The sequence below is a fragment of the Dama dama genome, chromosome 6, assembly GCF_033118175.1.
Source record: "Dama dama isolate Ldn47 chromosome 6, ASM3311817v1, whole genome shotgun sequence".
In the NCBI taxonomy this organism is placed as follows: domain Eukaryota; kingdom Metazoa; phylum Chordata; class Mammalia; order Artiodactyla; family Cervidae; genus Dama; species Dama dama.
In genome coordinates, this window is record NC_083686.1 from 16,553,425 (window position 1) to 16,570,835 (window position 17,411).

At 39.6% G+C, this 17,411-nt stretch overlaps 1 protein-coding gene across 3 annotated transcripts in view; it reads right to left on the minus strand.

Annotated features, from left to right (window-relative positions):
- The window catches only part of ARHGAP24 (Rho GTPase activating protein 24), a 621,697-nt gene that overhangs the window by 544,311 nt on the left and 59,975 nt on the right, over nucleotides 1–17,411 (minus strand). The window lies entirely within an intron of this gene.

Below are 17,411 nucleotides of genomic sequence, written 5' to 3' on the forward strand. Positions count from 1 at the left end.
TGCTAAACAAATAAGGACTAACCCTCATAAGCCACCGGGATCCTATTCTTGCTTGAAAATATTATTAGAAGCAGAGTCCCAATGTGACACCATTGAGCTGCTTGCAAACATCTGAAGGAAGTCTAAGCATTCAGTATTGTCTCTTTTGTGCTACAGAAATAACCCTGGTTCTCTGAAATAGCATCCCACACTTTTCAAAGCTGCCTGAAAAGGTGCCCAGAGCTGCAGGCTCTGCGTCCCACAGCTCAGTAGCACAAAGGTCTCACCTTGCTCCCCGACGAGGAGTCCGGCTCAACCAGCTGAGCCATGCGCCCCACACCCAACTTGCACTATTGGTCCTCCCGTGTCTCAGACAGGACTCCCACAAAGTCTTCAAGCCCCGGTCCCAGGCTCATCTCAGGGAAGCTAAGGCTACTCCCTGGAATGCTCCACAAATTAAACAGCAGTGGATGGGACTGCAAACAGAGAGATAATAAAAGCACTGCCCAGAAAAAGACTCTCCCTGATTCTCAGTGGTACACAGCAGTTACTAGGAGCCAAAGCCTCTTTTTCTCCCTTCTCCATTCTGGCACTCTCCTTCAATAATTATCTGACTGGTCGAGGCAGTGCTTAAGGAACACCTGCTGTTTTCTTCTTTTTAATTTTTGTTTTTGTTTTCTGCATGAAATCTCTTAGCTGTTGATATACCATCAGGCTTATTTATATGCTTGCTTTCCAAGAATATGGAAAACATAAGAGAACCATTGTACAATTATGGTGTGGTTTGAAGACTAAATTGAATGAAAATCTACAGTGTATTGAGAACATTCATATCAATGGATTCAAACTCTTATTATTGGGCTTCCCTGGTGGCTCAGATGGTAAAGAATCTGCCTGCAATGTGGGAGACTTGGGTTCGATCCTTGGGTCAGGAAGATCCCCTGGAGAAGGGAATGACAACCCACTCCAGTATTCTTGCCTGGAGAATTCCATGGACAGGGGAGCCCGGGGGGTGGGGGGGGGGGCGGCAACAGTCCATGGGATCACAAAGAGTCAGACACAACTGAGCAACTAACACTTAGATTTAAGTATTATTACAAGGAATTAGGTTAAACATGTAACCCAAAACAGAAAGTATCACACCTTGGTTTTAATATGCTATATTTTTCATCTGCCTTTAGGATTACTCTGGGCTCAGTAAAAATGCCTTTTAAAACATTACAGATTCACTTGCTCCTTTCTCAGTCATAAGTCCTCACCTTGGGCTTCCCTCATGGCTCAGCTGGTAAAGAATCCGCCTGTAATGTGGGAGACCTGGGTTCGATCCCTGGGTTGGGAAAGTACCTTGGAGAAGGAAAAAGACTACCCAACCCCATGGACTGTGCAGCCCATGGGGTCTCAGAGTCAAACACGACTGAGCAACTTTCACAAGTCCTCATCTAATCTACAGAACACAGAAAATCATGAGTGACAGTTTTGCCAAATGGTACTTAACAAGGACCCTTGCAGTTGAAGAGCAGAGGAAGTAATTCATTATATGCAGTGATGCCACAGGCTAGCGTTTGGGTTTGATTATCTCCAGGAACTCAGAGGTGAGAAGAGCCTCTGAGAAATGGGGCAGTGGGGCAGAAACATAAATCACTAAAAATCAAGAGCCTGATCTATCTCTACTTGACTCAGTATTCTGGGACAAAACACCTAGATCAGGGGTCCCCAACCTCCAGGCTTCAGACCAGTACCTCCTGTCAGATCAGCAGCAGCATTACATTCCAGAGTTTCCTGGTTTACAGTCTACGGGAACTTGAATAGAATTTGTAACCGACTGTTGTGTGAAAATTGTATAAACCTTAATTATGTTGAATTGGTTCACCATGCTTTTCAGGTCTGCTATATCCTTCTACTTCTCTGCATACCCATTCTATTAACTTTTGAGAGTTTGCTATTGAAACTCCAACTAAAAATCTTAATTTGTCTATGTTTAAAAACATTGTAATACATAGTGGAACTATATGTAAACTTGTTCTGTATTTTCCAAGTCTCCTGTAAATGTTTTCATATTTTCATAATTTAAAAAAATAAAAATTCAAAATAAAAGAAAGAGAGTGCACACAATAAATGTAATGTGCTTGAATCATCTCAAAGCCACCCCCCCCCCCCCCACACACACACACACTTCCGGTCCATGGCAAAACTGTCTTCCAAAAAATCGGTCCCTGGTGCCAAAAACGTTGGGGACCACTGACCTAGATCACTTTGAACTCATTTTCCATTTTAAAAGACTGAGATAAGGTGGTTATAGCTATTTTTCTGAATGTGCTTTTATTCTGATGTCCAATGAATTCATTCTAAGGAGAATGCAGCATGTAATTTATAATTTATTAACTGCAGAGGCCCAGCAAAGATAATTAACATGAACCATTCCCCAAAATATATATATATATATATACACACACACATATTTTAAATTCTGTAGTTTCAACCCTCTCCTGAAATCTAAAATTTTACCAAATTTACAGGAAAAGAAAAGTTATATATTTCAATTTCACCTCTGTTTGCCTCTTCTCCTGCCAAGTTATTAAGGCCCAAATTCACCAGATAAAGCAGAAGCAGGGGTTCCTTGTCACTCCTGGAAAATATTGTTGACTTTTATTCACTAGGCAACAATTTTATCCATACATGTGTATGTGCTTAGATGTGTCTGACTCTGTGACTCCAGTGACTGTAGCCCACCAAGCTCCTCTGTCCATGGAATTTTCCAGGCAAGAATACCAGAGTGCGTTGCCATTTCCTTCTCCAGGGGATCTAACAGACCCAGGGATCAAACCTGCATTTCCTGAATCTCCTGCATTGACGGGCGGATTCTTTACCACTGAGCCACACATTAACAAAGCACGGAGTCCACAAACACGAAAAGGAAGATGGAAGAGAGAAAAACAAAAAAGTAAAATGATCCTGTGACTTAAATTATTCCAAAGCAAAGTTCACGTCAACTTTGAAAATGTTACCAGAATCCTTGAGGCGGCCCTGGGGGAGTCACTTTGCTGAGTGGGCTCTATCCTTAACCTGACCCAGAATCTACGAGGCCAACAGAAGGGCAGAGGAGTCCAGAAGAGGAACGGGAAGAGTTCATGTCACTCACCATCATGTGTAGAACTGTTAAGCAAGTAGTATTTCTTATCACAGAGAATCAAATCTACATATTGATCCTGGCACTACATATTGATCGTTCATCCTGGCACCATTAGAACCCAAGAGGTGTCCAGTTGCATTGAATGGAAACTTCTGTAAGTGATTTGCAAACGTCACACTCAAAGAAACTATTCCTAGTATGTCTTCAAGTTATATTTGCACCCTGTACTAACAGAGCTGAGATGTCACTGTTTCTTCTATTGTATTGTCAACATATAGAGCAGCGAACTGGAGGCTGCTCTCCCCCACGCATCATAAACACTAGTTGTCATCTAACAATAGCCAGTGTTTGCATTTGTGTAACAGCAGAAAGTATACGACGACTTCATTACAATTTCCCAGTTGACTCTATAAAATATGGAGATACAGCTCAATCTTTTCACTTTACTCGCTGGGGTTTTGCAATGGATGTTTTTGGCATTTCAGGAAAGAAAATTCTTTGCAGCGAGGGACTGTCACACTGTAAGACATATGGCATTCTTGCCCCCTGGGCAATGACTGCCAGTAGCTTCACCCAGTCACTGTTCTGACCAAACATACTCTCATACAGTCTCAAAAGCCTCCTAGTGAGTAGTGCCACCCATGGTAAAGAACTAGCCCACTGGCACAAGGGAAGGTCAGGCTAAACTTTATCATGTAATCTAGAGACTTTCAGATCCTCACTCCTCCATAAAGGTAACATCCGATTTCCAGAGCCCTGGAAATGACACACATCAGTTCAGTTCAGTTCAGTTGCTCAGTCGTGTCTGACTCTTTGCGACCCAAAAGAATCGCAGCACGCCAGGCCTCCCTGTCCATCACCAACTCCCAGAGTTTACTCAAACTCATGCCCATCGAGTTGGTGATGCCATCCAGCCATCTCATCCTCTGTTGTCCCCTTCTCCTCCTGCCCCCAATCCCTCCCAGCATCAGGGTCTTTTCCAATGAGTCAACTCTTCGCATTAGGTGGCCAAAGTATTGGAGTGTAATTGTTTCAAAGAAGCGCACTACCATTTAGCCACAGAGGCTTTTTCAAAGCTGGAACAATCTTAGAAAGCATTTATTCTAACATCTTTATTTTACAGGTAAGGAGACTAAAGTCCAGAAAAAGGAAATGATTTGCTTGAGTTGACAGATGCTAATTAATACCAGAAGTAGGACCAGAGACACCTCATCCGAGCCCCTTCCCATTCAATCTTCCCCAATCATAGATTACAAAGCAAAGAAGGATCTTTTGAAACATCTCTCAAGCCACTGTTTTTATTTTATTTGTAATTGGAGGATGGTTTCTGCCACACATCAACATGAATCAGCCATAGGTATTGTTTCAATATAAAATCTTACCTGCGGTGAGCCAGAAGGTAGACTTTCTTACTCCTGAAACTCATTCTTTTGGACAATTCTGTCCTGCAAATATTTTCACACACTACTAAAAACAAAAGCATGGAAACCAAGGTGGAAGAGGTGGGTGAATTGGGAGCCTGGGATTGACACATATACACTATTGATTCTATGTATAAAACAGATAACTAATGAGAACCTACTATATGGCACAGGGAACTCTGCTCAGCGCTCTGTGGGGACCTAAATGGGAAGGAAATCCAAAAAAGCGGGGATATATGTATACATATGGCTGATTCACTTTGCTGTACAGTAGAATATAACACAATATTGTTATATTCTCCAATAAAAATGTAAGATAAAATAAAAATAGAAAAGCTAATATATGTTTATTAAAAAGCAGTTAAAAAAAGCAGTTTAAAGAAATCCAAGGAAATGCTCTTTCAAAGAAACAGAAAAGAAAATCCTCAAACTTTTTCCAGTGAATCTGAATGCTGTATTTTCAAACATAATTCTTCTAAGTCTTAAAGTAAATACAACCTCCAACCGAAGGGCTTCCCCGGCAGCTCAAGCTATAAAGAATCTGCCTGCCAGTGCAGGGGACTGGGGTTCAATCCCTGGGCCAGGAAGATCCCCAAAGAGGGGATGGCTACCCACTCCAGTATTCTTGCCCAGGAAATTCCATGGACACAGGAGCCTGGTAGGTTACAGTTCATGGGGTCACAAAGAGTCAGACACGACTGACCAACTAACACTCACTTTCACCTTCCAACTAAAAATCAAATACAACAATAAAACACAAAAATGAACAGAAACTAGTCAATTCAATATTATCTTCTCTCTCTTTAAAGTAATGACATACAGTCAATAAATATCTTAAACACATTCGTTGTCTTCATTAATAGGAAAAACATACCAGTATAAAAATTTATATGACTTCCGTTTTTACCAAAACAGATTTTTTGTTGTTGTTGTTTATCATCAGTATTAGTACTGCATTAACTAGATTGCCAATCTCTTGTCTGCATGTACTTTTCAAAATAAATATCTCAGTAAAATACTGAATGCAGTTTTTTTTTTTATGAGTTCTTAATTTAATTCCCAGTTTCACAGCTGTTCGAGCATCTGGACCATTATCATTAAAATGTTTCAAATTGAATACAACTTAGATATTCAGGGCTCTGGGCTACTCCCAAAGAATATTAAGCTTTTATCTTGTAGTTCTAGAAGAAAGTACAGATCTAACTATTCAATGTCCTTCTATATACAAAAGAATGGACTTCTGTGGGACTCAGCTACCTGAACTGTGAAAGGGCAGCATAGAAAAAAATAGGAGAAAAGACTACACAAAACTCAAGTCACAAGACAGAAAAGCATTTTGTAGAGAATTAACAGCTTTAGTCAATATAAAACAATATGTTCTTCTAACTGCTCTTAAGTAATTTAGATGTATCCTTACCTAATTTTATCATGATTTCCCAGTTTTGAATAGGTAATAGTCTTTAATCATCTGAGGTTCTTATTAAAAATCATATGGCTGGGTTCAGGTAGGTCTCAGTAATTTGCATTTCTAACAAGATCCCAGGTGAAAATTATGCTTTTGGTCTTGAGACCACACTCTGAACTGCTACTTTAAAGGATTTTTAAAATACTTTATCTTGACAGTTATCAATAATAATAAGTACATTTTTCATTTTTACCCAGTGTGTGAGGTACATACACACACATTTAAAAAACTGAAAATTAAAACATGCCAATTCTTACTTTTATTATATATAATGAACCCTGATTTTTCTATTCTATTCCATCCTGTTCTATCCCTTTTCAGTTGAAAAGAAACACTGGTCATGAACCACTGATTTGATTCTATGACCGCTGATACATTAAGACCTATATTTTGAAAAATACTGCTCGAGAATCCCATGTTCCTCATGAAATTTAATAATATTATAATAAATGTTGACATGTATTGACATTTACCAGATGCTAGATACCCGTCCAGTATCTTACCGGCAATGCTCATGCTCACTTCATAAGTTAAAAGTCTATAACAACACTATGGAGTAGATATTATTAAATGCCCATTTCACAGAGAGGGAACCTGTGGTTCAAGGAGGTTAACACAACTTGCCCGAAGTTACAGGTCTTTGTGTATATCCAAGGCAGGCTGGAAAACAGGTCTAATTCCAGAACACGGTGATAAAGTGTGGTATCATATCTCACAGTAAGATATGTTAGTTTTAATCCCACATATACCACTTAGTGGCTGTGTGACTTTGGTAAGTTACAAAGACTTTCCGAGTTTCAGTTTTGGTTTGGTTTTTCTATGTTTGATTTCTTTCTTTTTATGAGGACCATATTTAAAGCCTCTATTCAATTTGTTACAATACTGTTTTCTGTTTTGATTTTTTGACCATGAGACATATGGGATCTCCCTGGAGGAAGCACAAGCTGGAATCAAGACTTCAGGGAGAAATAACAATAACCTCAGATATGCAGACGACACCACCCTTATGGCAGAAAGTGAAGAAGAACTAAAGAGCCTCTTGATCAAAGTGAAAGAGGAGAGTGAAAAAGTTGGCTTAAGGCTCAACATTCAGAAAAGTAAGATCATGGCATCTGGTCCCATCACTTGATAGCAAATAGATGGGGAAACAGTGGAAACAGTGGCTGACTTTATTTTTCTGGGCTCCAAAATCACTGCAGATGGTGATTGCAGCCATGAAATTAAAAGACACTTACTCCTTGGAAGGAAAGTTATGACCAACCTAGATAGCATATTAAAAAGCAGAGACATTACTTTGCCAACAAAGGTCTGTCTAGTCAAGGCTATGGTTTTTCCAGTGGTCATGTATGGATGTGAGAGTTGGACTATAAAGTAGGCTGAGCACCGAAGAATTGATGCTTTTGAACTGTGGTGTTGGAGAAGGCTCTTAAGAGTCCCTTGGACTGTAAGGAGATCCAACCAGTCCATCCTAAAGGAGATCAGTCCTGGGTGTTCATTGGAAGGACTGATGTTGAAGTTGAAACTCCAATACTTTGGCCACCTGATGTGGAGAGCTGACTCATTTGAAAAGACCCTGATGCTGGGAAAGATTCAAGGCAGGAGGAGAAGGGGACAACCAAGATGAGATGGTTGGATGGCATCACCAACTCAATGGACATCAGTTTGAGTAAACTCCAGGAGATGGTGATGGACAGGGAGGCCTGGTGTGCTGTGGTTCATGGGGTCACAAAGAGTCGGACACTACTGAGCAACTGAACTGAACTGAACTGACCAGGGATCGAACCCACAACCTCTGCATTGGAAGGCAAAGTCTTAACCGCAGGACCACCAAGGAAGTTTCAAGTTCCAGTTTTCCCACCTATAAAAGATAATAATAGCTCCTACTCATGTGGAAGCTTGAGGATTAAAGGTGATAACCCATGGAAGAGCTTGGCATAACCAGCACATAGTAAGGCTTTAATAATTGCTATCTATTATTAAACACAGAGACTCATTCTTGTTCGTTACATCATATGCTGCCTCCCTGCCCTTGGCTTCTAGTTTCCAGTGCTGTCCCTGGATTTGCCTTTTCTCCTGATTCCTTGATTTCTGACACTTATTATCTTGTGACCTTGTTTCTCCCCTTCTCCCACCCATCCTCCTCCAGCAGCTCCCTCTGTTGAGAGGGAGTCCTCAGAGCTCCTTCCCCAGATAATTCCTCGCAACCCCCACCTGTTTCTAGGCATCAATGTCCAAGGTTCCCTTACAGAACCTGTCAACTCAAACCTAACCCTACAAACACAGAAAAGTTACTCCAAGATGAAATTATATGCTGTCACCAAAGTATGAAAGCTCTAATCAGTAAATCAATGGGCTAGTCCTTTTGTATACCCATAATTGCCTTTGTATAACATTGCTGGCATTGCATTTGACCCATTTCACAGTAATAAACCACATGCATGCATGTGTGCCTGCTAAGTTACTTCAGTCGTGTCCAAATCTTTGTGACCCTATGGACTGTAGTCCACCAGGCTCCTCTGTCCATGGGATTCTCGAGGCAAGAATACTGGAGTGGGTTGCCATGCCTTCCTCCACAGGATTTCCTAACCCAGGGATCAAGCCTATGTCTCTTATGTCTCCTGCATTTGCAAGCAGGTTCTTTACCACTAGTGCCACCTGGGAAGCCCTGTAACAAACCAAAATGGGATACAAAAACCAAAATGGAATTCTAAAGGCAGTACTCCTGTGGCTAAATCCTGCTTTTATGCAATTAGGTGCAACAAGATAACATCAAGCTCCTTTTGCCCCCTCGGTCATCTTTTCATCCTAGAAGTTTCTTCATATAAGAAATTTTAAAACCAGATATTCCCTGCACAATAGAACAGTCAAACACGACACCTCAAGGAAGTTGGAGAATTTTTTTCTCTATATCATTAAAAACAGGAGTGACATGCACTCCAACAGCTTCTGGGATAAACGCTCCTATCTTGAGAAAGACTAGCTTTGAAATCACTTTCCCTGCAGCCCATTTCGTTTCAGTGTCCAGTGAATACTGTCACCAAGAACTCAACCTTTCTCCCTTTCTTGCTTGCTACACCCAAATAAATAATCTCTTCCTTTTGTATTTCAGCTTTTTCTCTTCTTGGTTTTCATCAAAGTATAGTCTATTTATGATAGAAAGTTTCAGTTTTATAACATAGTGAATTCTATTTTTATAGATTATACTCCATTTAAAGATATTATAAAATATTGGCTATATTCACCATGCTGTACATTATATCACTGTATCTTATTTATTTTATACCTAGTAGGCTGTACCTCTTAATCCTCTTCCCCTATCTGGCCTCACTCCCACTCCCCCAGTGGTAACCACTAGCTTGTTCTCTATCTGTGAATCTGTTTCTGTTTTGTTATATTTCTTCATTTGTTTTATTTGTTTAGATTCCATATATAACTGAAAGCATGTGGTATTTGTCTTACTTCAATAAGCATAATACCCTCCAGGTCTATCCATGTTGTTGTAAATGACAAAAAATTCATTCTTTACTAATGGCTGTATAATATTCCATTGTGTATAAATGTCACATCTCTTTATCCATTCATCTGTTGACGGATACCTAGGTTCCTTCCATGAGTTTCCCGGGTCATGCTAGTGGTAAAGAATCCACCTCCCAATGCAGGAGACACAAAGAGATGCAGGTTCACTCCCTGGTTTTGGAAGATTCCATGGAGTAGAAAATGGCACCCCACTCCATTATTCTTGCCTGGAAAATTCCATGGGGCCACAAAGAGTCAAACACGACTGAGCAACTGAGAATATGACACAGGTTCCTTCCATATCTTGACTATTGTAAATAATGCGCTATGAATGTTGGGGTGCATATATCTTTTCATATTAATGTTTTTGTTTACTTCAGATGAATACCCAGGTATATAAAGAAATCACCCTGTATCTTGCTTAGCCTTGACCGACTCTTTGTGACCCCATGGACCCACAGGCTCCTCTGTCCATGGGATTTTCCATGCAAGAATACTGGAGTGGGTTGCCTTTTCCTTCTGCAGGGTATCTTCCTGACTTAGGGATCGAACCCATGTCTCTTGCATCTTATGCACTGCAGGCAGGTTCTTTACCAGAGCACCACCTGGGAAGCCCAAAGAGCTCATATAACTCCATATCAAAAATGACTTTAAAATGGACAGAAGGCCCAGAGAAACATTTTTCCAAAGAAAACATTCAGATGGTCAACAAGCACGTGAAAAAGTGTTCACTCAACATAACTAATCATCAGGGAAATACAAACCAAAACTATAATAAGATATTATCCCATACTGATCAAAATAATTGTCATCAAAAAAATAATAATAATAAATGTTGGCAAGTATGTGGAGAAAACGGAGGCCTAGTACACTGTTGGTGGGAATGTAAATTGGTAAAGCCACTATGGAAAACAATATGGAGGTTCCTGAAAATACATATTATTTCAGATTTTTCAAGTTGAGTCTCTAGTCCTCAGCCCTAGGACCACCTACCTCTTCTCTCTCCACTACCTCCATCTGTTTCTCACAGTATTCCAGGGAAACACTTAATGGTGGTTATAAACTTGGTTTACTATAACATAGGACACTGTTGATGAAAATATTATAGAAGACCTGCACCTTTATAATCACCTTTTTAATATAATTTGATGAACCTAGTATTAAAAGTACTGATATATGAGAAGTTTCACCTGAAAAAAAAGGCCTCCCCTTACCTGAGTTTCCTGGGATTATTTCACACATAAATCACTTGCCCTAGGGGCAAAAGTCTGGGAATTAAGCAATGAGGATAAATCATTGGTTTTATCCTACATGGTTTTTCCAGTAGTCACGCATGGATGTGAAAGTTGGACCATAAAGAAGGCTGAGTGCCAAAGAATTGATGCTTCTGAACTGTGGTGTTGGAGAAGACTCTTGAGAGTCTCTTGGACTGCAAGGAGATCAAATCAGTCCATCCTAAAGGAAATCAGTCCTGAATATTCATTAGAAGGACTGATGCTGAAGCTGAAACTCCAACACTTTGGCCACCTGATGTGAAGAGCTGACTCATTGGAAAAGACCCTGATGCTGGGAAAGATTGAAGGCAGGAGGAGAAGGGGACAACAGAGGATGAGATGGTTGGTTGGATGGCATCACTGTCTCAATGGACATGAGTTTGAAGAAAGCTCCTGGAGATGGTGAAGGACAGGGAAGCCTGGCATGCTGCAGTCCATGGGGTCACAAAGAGTTGGAAACGACTGAGTGACTGAACAAGAAATAAACCATTGGGGTTACATGGACCATATCTTTGCTGTTCACCTCTCACCAGAAAATAAAATCTGGTCAAGTCAATTACTATGAGTGAAGCTTGAGAGTGGCAATCCATCCCACGGGCCCCAGCTCATCAGCATAAGACTGTCATCTAAAAGATCTGCAGGAGAACTTCAAGGTCAGTTCTTTGAGACCATATAGGGACCAGGTCTGTACTATATGTCAAGCACATTGAAACACAGATTATCATTCTAAAATTAATAGAGAGAAAAGCACTGAGAGAAGGTGACATATTAGAAAAATGACAGGGTATTTGGATTCAGATAGATCTGGTTTTCTCAACTCTACTACCACTGAGAAACCTGTATGCAGGTCAGGAAGCAACAGTTAGAACTGAACATGGTACAACAGACTGGTTCCAAATAGGAAAAGGAGTACGTCAAGGCTGTATATTGTCACCCTGCTTATTTAACTTATAAGCAGAGTACATCATGAGAAACGGTGGGCTGGAGGAAAGCACAAGCTGGAATCAAGATTGCCGGGAGAAATATCAACAAACTCGGATATGCAGACGAGACCACCTTTATGGCAGAAAGTGAAGAAGAACTAAAGAGCCTCTTAATCAAAGAGAAGAGTGAAAAAAGTTGGCTTAAGGCTCAACATTCAGAAAACTAAGATCATGGCATCTGGTCCCATCACTTGATGGTAAATAGATGGGGAAACAGTGTCAGACTTTATTTTTCTGGGCTCCAAAATCACTGCAGATGGTGATTGCAGCCATGAAATTAAAAGACACTTACTCCTTGGAAGGAAATTTATGACCAACCTAGACAACATATTAAAAAGCAGAGACATTACTTTGCCAATAAAGGTCTACTAGTCAAGGCTATGGTTCTTCCAGTGGTCATGTATGGATATGAGAGTTGGACTATAAAGAAAGCTGAGTGCTGAAGAATTGATGCTTTTGAACTGTGGTGTTGGAGAAGACTCTTGAGAGTCCTTTGGACTGCAAGGAGATCCAACCAGTCCATCCTAAAGGAGATCAGTCCTGGGTGTTCAATGGAAGGACTGATGTTGAAGTTGAAACTCCAATACTTTGGCCACCTGATGAGAAGAGCTGACTCATTGGAAAAGACCCTGATACTGGGAGGGATTGGGGGCAGGAGGAGAAGGGGACGACCAAGGATGAGATGGTTGGATGGCATCACCGACTTGATGGACATGGGTTTGGGTGGACTCCGGGAGATGGTGATGGACAGGGAGGCCTAGCGTGCTGTGCTTCATGGGGTTGCAAAGAGTTGAACACGTCCGAGCAACTGAACTGAACTGAGCAATAATAGCTTGAGTAAGTTTTACCTCTTTGAACCTAAACATACTCACAGAGTAGGAATAACATATCTGAATTAGATATAACATAGTTTACTTCTAGAATTACTAATTATTTCTATTTCTAGAATTAGAAGTAGTATATTTAAAAAATAAATAAAACTCCCATGGAGTGCTTGGTACATAGGAGGTACTTAATTAGTTAGCATGATTATTATTACGAGTCTGTGTGACTTAAAGAGGCAAGAAAACTCAAGACAAAATGAGAGTTATTTGTCCTCCATGGGAAATTTGAAAAATTACCCTCTTTAACTGAAAACTCAATTTGATGGGCAGAATACATCCCTAATTACAGATTTTAATTATGATTTTTACTTCAATCTATTGATAGATCTTACTTGTAAGAAAAAGAAATATGCTTCTCAGAGATATTCCTGAGGGCACTCTTCTACACAATTACAATATGAATATCGAAAAGAACTCACATGCTTGCTCTGAAGTATTTGCTTTCAAAATTCCTCACACATGATTTTCTTTCTAAGGTTTTCAAGAAATGTAGTATTTTGGGCAAGGCCATTTTATCTATCAGGGAGTATAAAAACAGTACTTACAATGATTCAAGAAACCAAAAAAATAATCTGGAAAAATTATTGGCTCTGAAATACTAAACTGAAGCTACAAAATAAAATTTTATACATATTTAACTACATGTCTACCAAAAGAGTGGTGCTTCCCAGGTTGCACAGTGGTCAAGAATTCATCTGCCAATGCAGGGGACACAGGAGATGCAGGATTTATCCCTGGGTCAGGAAGATCCCCTGGAGAAGGAAATGGCAACCCACTCCAGTATTCTTGCCTGGAAAATCCCATGGACAGAGGGGAATGAGGGGCTACAGTCTATGGGGTCTCAAAAGAGTCAGACACAACTTAGCCAACTAAACAACAACATACTAAAAAAAGCTTAAAATGGAGGTAATTTGGCCTATTTCCATAATGCATTTAAGCTAACTTTTAACTGTTAAAAGGTATGGGTATTTTAAGATCATTAAAGTAGGCTAAAAGGATGCAAACCACATTATTAGAAAACCTCAACTAAGGTATAACTGTGCATCAAATTTAATGCTGAGTTCTTGGATGACAAACTAAAATGAGAAACATGGTGATTTTTAGCCTCTGTTCTTCTAAGAAAGGAAACAACACCAGCTAATCAGAAGAGACACATTTTCTAAAGCGGTAAAAGCAAAGATGGACTTGTAGAGATCTTTACATAAGGGATGTTGAAATATATAACAAAAAACACCAAGATGTTTTCCATGGAGCCCATCTCTTTTCAACTGACTCCCTGTAGAAAGTAAAAAGTATTTATTAAAGCATAGTGAATGAAGACAACATAATAAAAAGGAGTTGTAACATGATTGGGAAGGGTAAATTTTCAATTTGATAAAAATAGAGAGCATGGAAGATTTAGAAAGTTGAGTAGACTATTACTTCTAAATATCAATGGTTGACTGTCCAGTCTCCTCAGAGATACTATATAAAGAGCAACTTGAACTATATATGGTCCCTGGACAGTGCCTGAAACACAAGTATTATGCATTCTTTATTGAAAAATTATCCATGTGTTAAACAGCAAGTATGCAAGTGACAAAAGTATCACAGTTCTGAAAACAAAATAAACCCATTTGTATTTTGGCTCAAAGCACATATACTCCCCCTGCTTCTACATGTTAGGCAGCATAAATAATTGTAGACAAATTTTTTTCAGGAAGGAACTTTGAGCATAAATGATCAAAGGAGATGGAAATAAAACCAATATAATTTTAAAAATCAGCAAAAGGAAGGAAGGTGCCTTTCTGAATTTCCTCCTCTCCATCCACCTTCACATTCTACTTTAATTAAATTTGATTCCCTCAAGCACTAGCACTCAAGATAATTATTAAATAGCCCAAATTAGTACTTCTATTTTGTTTTATTAATTAAGATTATTACCCAGTCCACAGGCAACAGAATCTCCAATTCAACTCCATTATTAGTCCTCACAGCTAAATCCAGGACCTCCCACTGGGATACAGCAGATTAGAGATTTTACAGTATAATATAAAAAATAATTGTGGGAGATGTTTATTTATTCTAACGGTTTCTACTCTCTTTAAACTCAAGAGTATTTTGTAGTTTCAAAGAGGGGAAAAAAAATAGTTCCACTCTAGATTTTGTTTTGTTTTGCTTTTACTTTAGAATAGTAAAAGCACAATATTTCATCTATTATAGAAATAAAATAGGCTTGTGTGGGCCAGTCTGGAAAGTGAACTATATTTGGTAGCATCATTACCTTTAGAAAATGAACTCTGAGTCCACATAGACATTTTTTCAAATGAACTTTGGGGAAATAACTACCTGCATAAATTGGAGTCCACCACTGCTTTCTTCATTCATGACTTCCTTGCTCATTTACTAAGGAAACATTAATAGATGTCTACTCTGCTTCATACTCTGTTCTAGGAGCTAGATACAGGTATTCCCACCACCAACAATACACCCATTAAGGAACTCACTGTAGCTGGTTGGGGGGGGTTACATAAAAATTATTAAAATAATCATTCACGGTATGTTTAAGACATTGCGGAAGCAGATGAGATGAAATGATTAACTGTTCCTGCACGGAATTGGGCAAGTCTTCCAAGGGAAGATCCACTTGAAGTGGACCACTGATAATCAAGAGGGGCTTTCCAGGCAGAGGACATTTCAGGAGAATGAAATCCAGAAGCAAGAAATAAGAAGTATGAAGAGTGAGGGCCCCTGGTGTAGGAAGACACAGCAAAAAATGAGGGGCTTTGAAGAGCTTTTAGTTCCTGTACTAAGGCACTTAGAGTTGCCATTATAGGTCTCTGGGGTCTATCAAAGGTTTTAGAACAAGGGACTTACACAATTGGATCTGCACTTTATAAACATTAATTGTGGCAATGCCACCGTAGAATGGAGATACATGGCAGAAAGAAGGAAACAGCACTGCATAAGCTTGATTCGTGGGAAAAGAACCCTTCCACATGGGCCATAAAAGAAACCTCAGGAGAACAACCACAGGTAACAAAGACGGCCCTACAGCAGGGCAAACATGAGGAACAAGGACCAGATGCATGGCCAGGACTTTGCAGCAGCGCTATGCACTTTCAGCCCTGAGAAACCAATCACGACACTAACAGAACCAGAAAGAAAACACTTCAGTGGGCCAGTAGGTCACAGCCAAACTATGCAGGGCACTGTTGGTAAACAACAAACGAGGCTTTGACCAAGACAGCAAAATAAACAGACTCAAGCTACTCATTACCACCTGCTGCACATTCCTAGCCCTTCCTGCCCCACCCCGCCCCCACTTCCCTTAACTCTCTCCCTTCACCCTGGAGAATCCAAGATCACACAATCAATAAAACCTCAACAATGAGAACTCTCTGAGTTTTGATCACTACTCTCCCGAGCAAAACCTGAAAGGATTTCACTGGGAATTACAGTCCAGAACACTTTCCACTTTTATACTGAAGTTTCCACTCTTGTCTGAAAGGGTGCATCGCTATTTGTTCCGCGCTGACTTCATTTTTTCATGAGAACACAGTTCTCCCCCCGCTTATTATCAAATCTGTATTTTCATTCAAATTCACTGTATATACAGCCGACAAGAACATAACTGAGAAACCATCCTCCTCTCAAACCCAAGCCCCTGTGATTAAGTAATAAAACCAAATAACACAGTTGAAAGCCAAGGACAAGACTGAGTTTCAGCAGGCTTTCCCATGTAGAAAGGACCACAGACTCTCCTTTTTTTTATCACTCTAGCTGTGTATTCCTTACACAAACCTCAAACTAAAGTCCAGATCTGAGCAAGTTCATAGTTTTCCCCTTACTCCCACTTAAAGGTCTTCCACCAAGAAGACACCCTCTCTGAAGGGTAAGAGGATTTTATTTATCTTAAGGTTTTGTCAATATCTCCATCCTCCAAGATGTCTAAGGGGAATACTCTGACAACTCAGTAATGGCTCTGAAGAGAACAGATTTCTCCACTTACTACCTGAAGGTCAGGCACCCAGGGAAGACAAAAAGGGGAATTGTATTATTGGACTTTCTCAGAGGTTGAAATATCCCCAGAGAAGAGGAAGTATTAAGAAATTTAAAAGGGAGAGTGAGGTCTTTATAAGTCTAATATGAGCTTTATATTTGTTTTCTGTCTTTTTCTAATATATTAACTGTGTGTGTTTTACATTTTATGATGCCCAGCCTAATACCAACACCCATTCTTGCCCTTAATGGTTGGTTTGGAGGTCTAATTAGAAGCAGGAGACAGATTGTTTGTATTTAATCTGTCTGTCCATCTTCTTCTCAGTAATTGAGTAAAGCTCTTAACTCTACTTGTAAATATTCCTGGGTTTCAATTAATTAGTCTGACATAATAGACACAGCAACACATACTATTTTACTCATGGATAGCAGACACTTTGCAAATTTTATATTCCAAATACGCATGATTTATTTACTTCCTCATTTTAGAAAGAGATGAGATAATAACGTCCTGCTAGGTTTACCAAAAAAGAGTAAGCTACGAAGGAAACAGAAATATCTTGGAAATGATATTTTAAATGAATTAATATATGCATAGAGTACAAGGCAGTCTGGGCTCCCTATTACTAGCTGGTATTGAAAACCTAACATCTCTAAGGAATTCAGAGTAATATTATCTACCGTTCTATTTGAGGACTTGTACAAGAAACGCAGTCTGAAGTATTTTTTTTAATGAGAACATATTACATATCTCTAGCCCCAAAAGAGGTCGAAAAGT